The sequence below is a fragment of the Carassius carassius genome, chromosome 23 (assembly GCF_963082965.1).
Source record: "Carassius carassius chromosome 23, fCarCar2.1, whole genome shotgun sequence".
NCBI lineage: Eukaryota > Metazoa > Chordata > Actinopteri > Cypriniformes > Cyprinidae > Carassius > Carassius carassius.
Window position 1 is genome coordinate 13,019,535 of NC_081777.1, and position 9,919 is coordinate 13,029,453.

Consider the following 9,919-nt stretch of genomic DNA (forward strand, 5'->3'; position numbering starts at 1 on the left):
AATAGCACCATGTCCCAAAATAGAGATTCCTCGTCCGAAGACCCATCCAGTTCTTCTCCGGTCACATCACTGCAGCCAGCCGGCTCTAAGGCCAACCCTACCCGGCGTGGCAACTAAATTGAGCCGGCACGGTACGACACGAGCAGCCACTCGCCTCCCAAGATGCCTAGGCCTACCCTCGCCGCCTCCGCCGAGAACTGCGGCCGACTCCCCCGCATCTTCCTACCACCCAGCCATGCCTACGATTCCGCCAATCCAAAAATGGACGGTGTCGAGTCTGAGGCAAGCCCTGTCCAAAACTGATGTCATACATTCAAGCAACTTGAATAAGTCCAAACTTTCAAACTTACAAACTAATAACATTTCTCCCCAGTCAAGCCCAAATCCCAAAGAAAGGAAAAAAGAAAGGAGTACCTCAAAATACGCCTCACAGCACTCCACCATCCTCCGCCGCAAGGCCTAGCTCCCAGCAGCTATGAAGCCGCAGCAACAGGCCATCAGCAAGCCTGGGCCGCGCCCCGAATCCTACCACCGGGGTGCCCACGATGTCGGCTGGAACCCAGCCTCCCACCGTGGCTTCCATCCCAACAGCACTGGCTGCCTCCTCCACCCATCTAAGCCCCATCGCATGGAACTTTTAATCCAGACCTTGCAGCCCAGGCAAGCCCTTAGCCGAACTGGTCACCAAATACAGCGCCGCCTCCCACTCCTTCCAGCAACAGGCCAGAGGCTCAAGTTAGCGCTTGGTCGAACTGGCTGTCGCATACTGCCCCGCCTCCCACTCCTTCCAGCTCCGAGCCTGCGGCTCACGCTAACGTTTGGCCGAACTGGCTGCCTAACACAGCCCCTCCTCTCGCTCATCGCAGCTTCGGGCCCGTGGCCCAAGCAAACGCCTGGCCAAACTGGCCGCCCAACTCAGCACCGCTGTCCGCTCCTTTCAACTCTGGGCCCGCGGCTCAAGCAAGGGCTTGGCCACAATCGCTGCCAAACACAGCCCCGCCCCTAGTCGCCATCACCACCCTCCTCCAATCGAAATCCCCCTATTCACTCTTCACGGCTACACCAATGCCCGCCCCATCAAACGCTGTCGCCTCTGAACCTCCCCAAGTGACTCACAACATCCGAGCACAGATACTAGCAGGTGCGGACGTAGATCTCTCGTCTCTTCTTTCCTTCCTGCCCACTCCTGATTCAAACCACCAAATAGACTGCGGGAATTTCTCAGTCACGTTAAAAAAATCCAAATCGCCTTTCATCTCGACTACTTTCCTTTTTCGAATTCACCATCGCATTCAACCGTTTCAAATCAACTACTATTTGTCTATCATAGCCGAGCTAGCGTTGTCCTATGGGGGGGGCCACTTTTATACTTACCACAAGCTTTTTTCCGCTAAGTGTGCAATCCGAATCATTCAGTGGAACCAGTGCCCTTATTGGGGAGCCCTCGACTCACAGCCGCATATTTTTAGGCTGCAGGAGCATTTCTTGCGCAGTCTGTAGGTCAGTGGCTCACTCCACCATAACCTGCCCAAAAATAAATTCCGATGCACCCCAATACTCCGATACTCCCCCGGCAAAATCGACCAGCTACATCCCAAGATCAGCGACTTCAGGAAACTCGCGTCCAGTCCAACCAGAAGCAGAAAACAGGCAGCTATGCATCGCTTTAAACAGCGGGAGATGCACCAGACAGCACTGCAGCTACCTACACACCTACAAATTTTGTGGCAGTGCTCATGCACTCATAGTTTGCCCTGTGTCTAAAGCCGCGAATAAAAAATCTAAAAATTACCTATCGACTCCTGTGAATATCTTTCACATGACCATCGAACTAGCTCACCATCCTGACAAAGAATTTACAAATCATCTCCTGTCTGACCTCAGACACGGTTTCAACCCCGGCGTCGGATCCTTTCCAACAATTATGCAATTCCATATATTATCCATCTCTTAGATGACTTTCTGGTCATTTCACCATCCCAGCCGCCCATATCCTTACAACCCAAAAAGTTTTTTCCCAGTCCTCAGCTCTTTTCAAGCTCTACCCCCTCATAGTAGCAGCCTTCCTGTGGGGAAATTAATGGGCATCTAAAAGCATTTTAGTGCACTGCGACAACGAAGCAGCAGTTCAGTGCATAAACAAAGGCTGTTCTCACTCCCCATGCAGCCTTACCAATCCATCCTGGCATTCCTACACCTTAGGAATTCCCAGGCAAAATCCCCGCACGAACCACTATTCATCGACGACTCTAAAAAACCAGTCACTCGTTTCTGGTTCCAAAAATGTGTCTTGCAATTATCGGGTATCTCAGTAAACAATTTCTCCACCCATTCCTTTCACATCGGGGCAGCAACTTCAGCAGCCCAAAAAGGCCACTCCAAGCAGCAGATCCAAACTCTTGGAAGATCGTCTTCAGAAGCGTACCAAAGCTATATCATAACAAATCAGTTTCACATAAAGAAAGCCCCCCAAACCCTCATTGGCCACCAAAATATATAAAAATAATAAATTAAAAAATGACACGCACGGAGAGGTTTACCCATTCAATGCATGGGCTCCCATTGGATGTAGGTCAGAGCCTCCCGGCTAGACAAACTTACCTTTTCCATCTTTTGGTCAGGGAGGCTTACCCGTTCGATGCCGGGAGCTAAGCTCCTATCGGACGTCAGTGAGAGCCTCCCGGCTAGACAACCTTTTCCGTCCTTCAGCCAGAGAGGCTTACCCGTTCGATGCCGGGAGCTAAGCTCATATCGGACGTTGGTCAGAGCCTCCTGGCTAGACAACCTTACCTTTTCCATCCTTCGGCCAGCGAGGCTTACCCGTTTGATGCTTGTGCTCCCATCGGACGCCGACGAGAACCTCCTGGCTAGACAACCATTACCATTCCACGTTGTTTTGGTTGCAAAACAGATCTACCCAATATGCAAGCTGTCCGATGCCGCAAGTATCAAACACACCCTCCATCCATCCTACGGTCGTTGAGGCTTACCTGTCTCAAGCCGTGAGTAGCGAACTCCCATAAGACGTCGACGAGAGCCTCACTGCCACACAAACTTAACTTTCCATTGTATGGCCTGCGAGGCTCACCGAGTCGATTCCGGGAACAGGAAGTCCCCGTTGGATGCTGGCGAGAGCATCCTGGCCACTTAATGTTACCTCTTGCGTCTCACATCCGGAGAGGCTTACCTGTTCGATGCTTGTGCTCCCTTCGGGTGCCAGCAAGAGCCTCCCGGTTAGACAACCTTACCTTTTTAATTTCTATGGTCAGCGAGGCTTACCCGTTCGATGTGTGTGCTCCCTTCGGACATTGGTAAGAGTCTCCGGCCATGCAACTTACCTTTCCATTTGACGGTAGGCGAGGCTTAACCGTCCGATGCTACGAGTCTCGACCTCTCGCCAAATCCTGAAAAAAAAGAAGAGCAGCCATCAAGTCTTAGACAGTGTTCTAGGTTATTACATGGAGAGTTTTTAGGTCCTATAATTAACACCTCTGTTTTTTTTCATAATTTAGAACGCGTTTTCTCCACAGCAGGAGATAATAACATTATCTGTCCAGAACGCTCACGCATCCTGCCTGAGAAGGCAGATATGATCATTTTCCTAAAAAAGAACTGTTTCTGATTTTATACTGTACCTGCTGCTAAGACTGGGTTTTACAAGTTGTTTCTTATTGAAGGACCCTATGATTTCCGCGATGCAGAAAACGTGGACGGAATCACGGAATCCAGTCATAAAAACGGAATTTACAGTTTAACGCGGAATGTCACGGAATTTGCCAAATTTTAAATGAATTAATCAAAAGTTGGTCATTGCACTTACATCAAATCGCGATATGGACTAGTATCTGTAAATATTAAGCCGGAAAAGTCTATTTAAATATGAATCCTGCATGTTCTGCGTGTCTGTGTTAATGGATGGCGCAGAAGCGCGGCTTCATTCATCACACACACGGAACCAATCGACACTCGCAGTGATTTCAGCTTCTGTCGTCTCTCTAAATAAGGACGTGAACACATGAGGAACATCTCCAGAACTGTTCTGAGAGTCACTTCATGATCATTTGACCGTTTGATTTGAGTAACACTAGCGTCATCACATACAGTAAACTGTATGTTGCAGAACTGTAAAGGTATTTGCGTCAACCCGTCAAAATAAAAGTCCGGTTTAGTTTAAAGACAAGTGTTTGGCATAAATGTTTAGCAGAATGTACATAGCCTACTACTACTACTACTAAAAGAATCAAACATAATTTTTTTAAGGTTTAAATCGCACAACATTTCTTGCATGTTTTATTTTTAGTAGTAAATCCCCTTTGTTTACCAAAAAATAAAGTTTGCTTAATTTTCAACAATTAAAAGATAAATTAAATTAACGTTTTATGCCTTCATTTGATAACCATGAGGTGGACTCATTTAAATAATGTAATCATCAGGTTTTAGCCAGGTTACTGTCAAACAGAGCACATCTAGATTATGATCAGTGATCATATTGTTTACAAGAAGTGTTTTCATAGAAAGGGATCTGATATTCAATAAGCCAAGCTTCATCATTTGTTTATCCGTATTGCATCTGTTTTTTATTTTGTTGAACCTCAATTAAATTGTTACTCTTAACTTGGTTTGGACATTTTTTGTATTGTCTAGTTCGGGGAACAGACACAGTCTCTATAGTGTGATATCTAGGTGAAAGAGTCTCTATGTGCTGAGAATTAACTGACCTCTGTGACGTGAGATTTACTAATAATTTACTACTAATCATGGAACCAGCTTTACTGATGAGATGCGCATGTGATTAATTGCACAGCCCTGGAGGGTATGTTCACTGTGTGTGTGTCTATCTGACTAGTGTGAGGCCTGTTCATATAACATGATTGGAAACATAGACATAGACATGATTGGTAACAGAGACACAGGCAGCTGCAAATGATGCTCAGACGAGACTGCAACATCGATCATCTGTCTGGTACACATCAAGAGCAGGAAGAATAACAGCTTCCAATATGCATGCCATTACATCCGCTAGTGTTGAGAAACCAGCCACATCAACTGTGTCAATAGTGTACTATCCCAAAAAACAGCAACCTCAGCTGCCATCAGATGGGGAATAGACAATGAAGGAAAAGCAAGGCAGGTCTATGTCACACTGGCAGCACCTCAACACACAAACCTGTGTGATAACATGTTTCGTAGCTTGGCAATGTTTCTAAGATGGAAGAATGCAGTTTTTGTAACATGGGAAATATGATTTTCAAAAGACAAATTGCTGTCTAATATAACACCCAGATTTCTGCCTGTAGAGGAACTAACAGTACATCCGTCTAGTTGCAGATTGTAATCTACAAGATTCTGTGTACTGTAGTGTTTTTTGGTCCAATAATTAATATCTCTGTCTTATCCAAATTTAATTGGAGAAAATTATTTGTCATCCAGTCTTTTAAATTTTTAACACACTCTGTTAGCTTAGATAATTGAGAAGTTTCATCTGGTCTCGTTGAGATATATAGCTGAGTATCATCAGCATAACAGTGGAAGCTAATTCCATATTTTCTAATAATATTACCAAGGGGCAACATGTATATTGAAAATAGAAGGGGACCTAGGATGGATCCTTGTGGCACTCCATATTTTACTGATGATAAATGAGATGACACCCCATTTAAGTAAATCAAAATGGTAGCGATCGGACAGGTAGGATCTAAACCATCTTAGAGCCTGCCCTTGAATACCTGTATAGTTTTGTAATGTATCTATGAGTATGTCATGATCTATGGTGTCGAACGCAGCACTAAGATCAAGTAAGACTAGAAATGAGATGCAGCCTTGATCTGACGCAAGAAGCAGGTCATTTGTAATTTTAACAAGTGCAGTTTCTTTGCTATGGTGGGGCTGAAACCTGACTGAAATTCCTCATACAGATCATTTTTGTGCAGGAAGGTGCTCAATTGAGCAGACAAAAACTTTTTCTAAAATTTTAGACATAAATGGAAGATTTGAAATAGGCCTATAATTTGCCAGTACACTAGGATCTAGTATTGGTTTCTTAATAAGAGGCTTGATAACTGCCAGCTTGAATGGTTTTGGGACGTGACCTAAAGATAACGACGAGTTAATGATATTGAGAAGCAGTTCTTCGGCTACAGGTAACAACTCTTTCAGTAATTTAGTGGGTACAGGATCTAATAAACATGTTGTTGGATTAGATACAGTGATAAGTTTATTTAGTTCTTTCTGTCCTATGGTTGTAAAGCACTGCAGTTTATCTTTGGGTGCGATGGATGAAACTGAAGTATTAGATGCTGTTGAATCTACATTCGCTATTGTATTTCTAATGTTATCTATTTTATCAGTGAAGAAATTCATAAAGTCATTACTATTAAACGTTGGTGGCATATTTGAATCAGGTGGTGTCTGGTAATTTGTTAATTTAGCCACTGTGCTTAATAAAAACCTTGAATTGTTTTGGTTATTTTCAATGAGTTTGTGTACAGTATATGCTCTGCCCTAGCAGTTTTTAGAGCCTGTCTATAGCTGGACATACTGTTTTTCCATGCAATTCTAAAAACTTCCAAGTTAGTTTTTCTCCATTTGCTTTCAAGACTACGAGTTCTTGAGAGAGTGAGTATTACTGTTATACCATGGCACAGTACATTTTTCTCTAACCTTTTTCCATGTGATAGGGGCAACAGCTTCTAATGTATTAGAGAAAATAGTGCCCATGTTGTCAGTCATTTCATCTAATTCATGTGTATTTTTGGGTACAAATAGCAGTTGAGATAGATCAGGCAGGTTATTTGCGAAACTGTCTTTGGTGGCTGGAACAATAGTTCTGCCCAGACGATAACGCTGAGACATATAGTTAATATCAGTGAAATGCAACATGCACGATACAAGGAAATGATCTGTAATATCATCACTTTGAGGTACAATATCTACAGCAGTAAGATTGATTCCATGAGATATAATTAAATCTAGTGTATGATTAAAACGATGAGTGGGCCCGGTGACATTTGCTTGACTCCAAAAGAGTTTATTATGTCAGTAAACGCAAGTCCTAATGCATCATTTGTATTATCAACGTGAATATTAAAATCTCCCATGATTAGCGTCTTATCAACTGTAACCAGAAGGTCTGAGAGGAAATCTGCAAATTCTTTTAGGAATTCTGTATATGGCCCTGGTGGTCTATACACAGTAGCCAGAGCAAGAGATACATTAGATTTCTTTTGCATATCTGACAGTGTAACATTAAGCAGAAGTATTTCAAAAGAGTTAAACCTGTATCCTGTTTTCTGGGTAACATTGAGAATATCACTATATATTTTTGCAACACCTCTGCCATGACCAGTCTGACGAGGCTCATGCTTATAACAGTAGTTTGGTGGAGTAGACTCATTTAGACCAAAATAATCATTTGAGAATCATATGAGAGAATCATATGAGAATTGTCTTACTAGTCACATGGAGCGAAGTGTCCTGGAGATGTTGTCAGATAGCAGCTCCGCTCCGACTCTGCTGGGGTGCAATCCATCAGCGCGAAACAGCCAAGGACGCTCCCAGAAAAGATTCCAGTTATTAACAAATAGCAGTTTCTGTTCTTTACATCATGACAACAACCATTCATTTAAAGCAAAAAGTTTACTGAACCTTTTGTGTCCTCGTCGATACGTGGGCAGTGGTCCTGACATGATGATCGTCGCCGCAGGCGCGTCCTGTCTTGCGGAGGGGAGCGAAGCGGTTCCGGATGGAGATCTCAAAGACAGGAGGGGGAGAAGTCGTCGCCCGGGACCCGGCTCGCGTCCTCCGCTGTGGATGCACCCAGGGTCCGTGGTGTCCCAGCGCCAGAGTGAAGGACATCTGGGAAGATCGTGTCCTGGGTGCACCGGGCCTGTGAAGAGAAACACACAGAGTAGACATGGTGGGACTATTAACAGCAAGCTGTATACTTACCCCGGACTTGTGAGCGTCAGCCCAGGATGATTCCAGCACGGCTCTCCGCTCTCTCAGCTGGGCCTGCCTCACCTCCAGGTCGCGAATCTGCTTCTCCACGGCCTCGAGCTCGAGCTGTATTTGGTGCAACATGTCCCCACCTGCAATCAAAGGTAGACATTCATCCGCCATTAAAGCAAGTAACAGTGAGTACAGCTGTGGTAATGTGTGTGAATAGAGTATTAGCAATGTAAGCGCGTTTAGCAACAACCACGCTTGCTGATGCTAACAGGCTATAAGCTAATAGCGGACCCGGGAGATCAAAATAAAACTAGTGATAGCGAGGCGCTCTTTTTTTTGTTTTAGAATACAATAGAGGATATATTCACACGTTATATAAACGGAAACGATGGTGTATAAAATTGATTTTTAAGTTAAAAATAGTCAATAAAAAAGAATATAGTGACGGAGCTCAAACGCAGTTCAGACGCCAACAACAAACAGGAATAATAAATAATAATTATTTCGACATTTATTCGTACACTGAACCGAGAACTGTTTCTGTCAGACGCATCCGATTCGAGAACCGAGGAGCTGATGATACTGCGTATGTGTGATTCAGCGTGAAGCAGACCGACACACAGAGCGTCTGAACCGAACTGATTCTTTTGGTGATTGATTCTGAACTGATTCTGTGCTAATGTTATAAGCGCGGGTAAACCGAAGGCTTGAATGAAGGGCAGTTATCGGCAATGACATTACATCGAGTGCAAAAGAACCGGTGAACTGGTTTTTTTCAACTGGTTTATTTGATCGAATTGTCCGAAAGAACCAGTTCACTTGAGCACCTGCTCCTTGCCCTTTTGTCAAAGCAAAATTTCCTCGATTTTCTTTTTGTAATAACATACCCTTTTGTGAATGCCTGCCCACGCCCAATCATAATATTAGTACAATTTATTAATAATAATTTAGCCGTAAATAAAATGACCAACATGATGACCTTTCACCTGACGACGACGACGACCTCCGACCGGGACGATTCCTCACACCACACGTGCATTTTTTAATTGCTAGAGGATATTTTCAGCACCGTGGTAGCTGGTAAGTGGTGTTTCATTCTCAGCGAAGTGATTTTGATGTTTATTTACTTATTATTATTTTACAAGAATGATGTGATGTGAGAACATGCAGATATGTTGTTTATATTGCAGTGTGTAGCCTGCAGTGTAGAAGTAACACTAGCGTGCTGTTTGAGGGAGAAAAGACAAAACGGTCTGGTCTTTTTTATGTTATTTGACTAAACTTTGATTAAATTACAGTATTTATTTATTTTTTAACACGTTGAGTGCCTTAAAAATAATAATCATAACACTGGTAAGGCTTATTCAGATTTTCTCATTCTCAGAAATGAATTAAAATATAATTATATTTTAAATGTGACGCAAATATTTTTTCTACAATAGCAGCAGTGTTTACAACAGCAAGACCACTTTAGCCTGTAAACTCAATAATATCTCTCTGGAAATAAATGTAAAAATATCAATGTTAATAAAAAATGCATAATATACCTGACATCAAAGTCCAGTGTGAATAACAAATGTAGCCTGTCATTTGTTTACATCGCAAAGGTGTTCAATTTTAGACAACTACAACAGTAATAATAATATTAATCACTATATTCCAGTGTATCAGTTTTTGAATGTTTTGTATCAATATTTAAGGTGGACTTATTGATTAGGTGCAAGAGTAGCAGTGATGGTTAAAATAATAGATTAATGCTGAAATAGTAAATTGAGCCTTGTTCCTAGATGGACAGAGAGTGGAAGGTAATAGATGAAATGAGGAGATGGAGATAGAGGAAGAAAAAGAGGGAAATGTAGAGGCACAAGTGACAGAAAGAGAGCAGGGAACAGCAAGCCAGGAGACAGAGGCTGGTGAGAAAGAGGGAAATGTAGAGGCACAAGTGTTTTCTATAGTTTTTACTATAACCGCT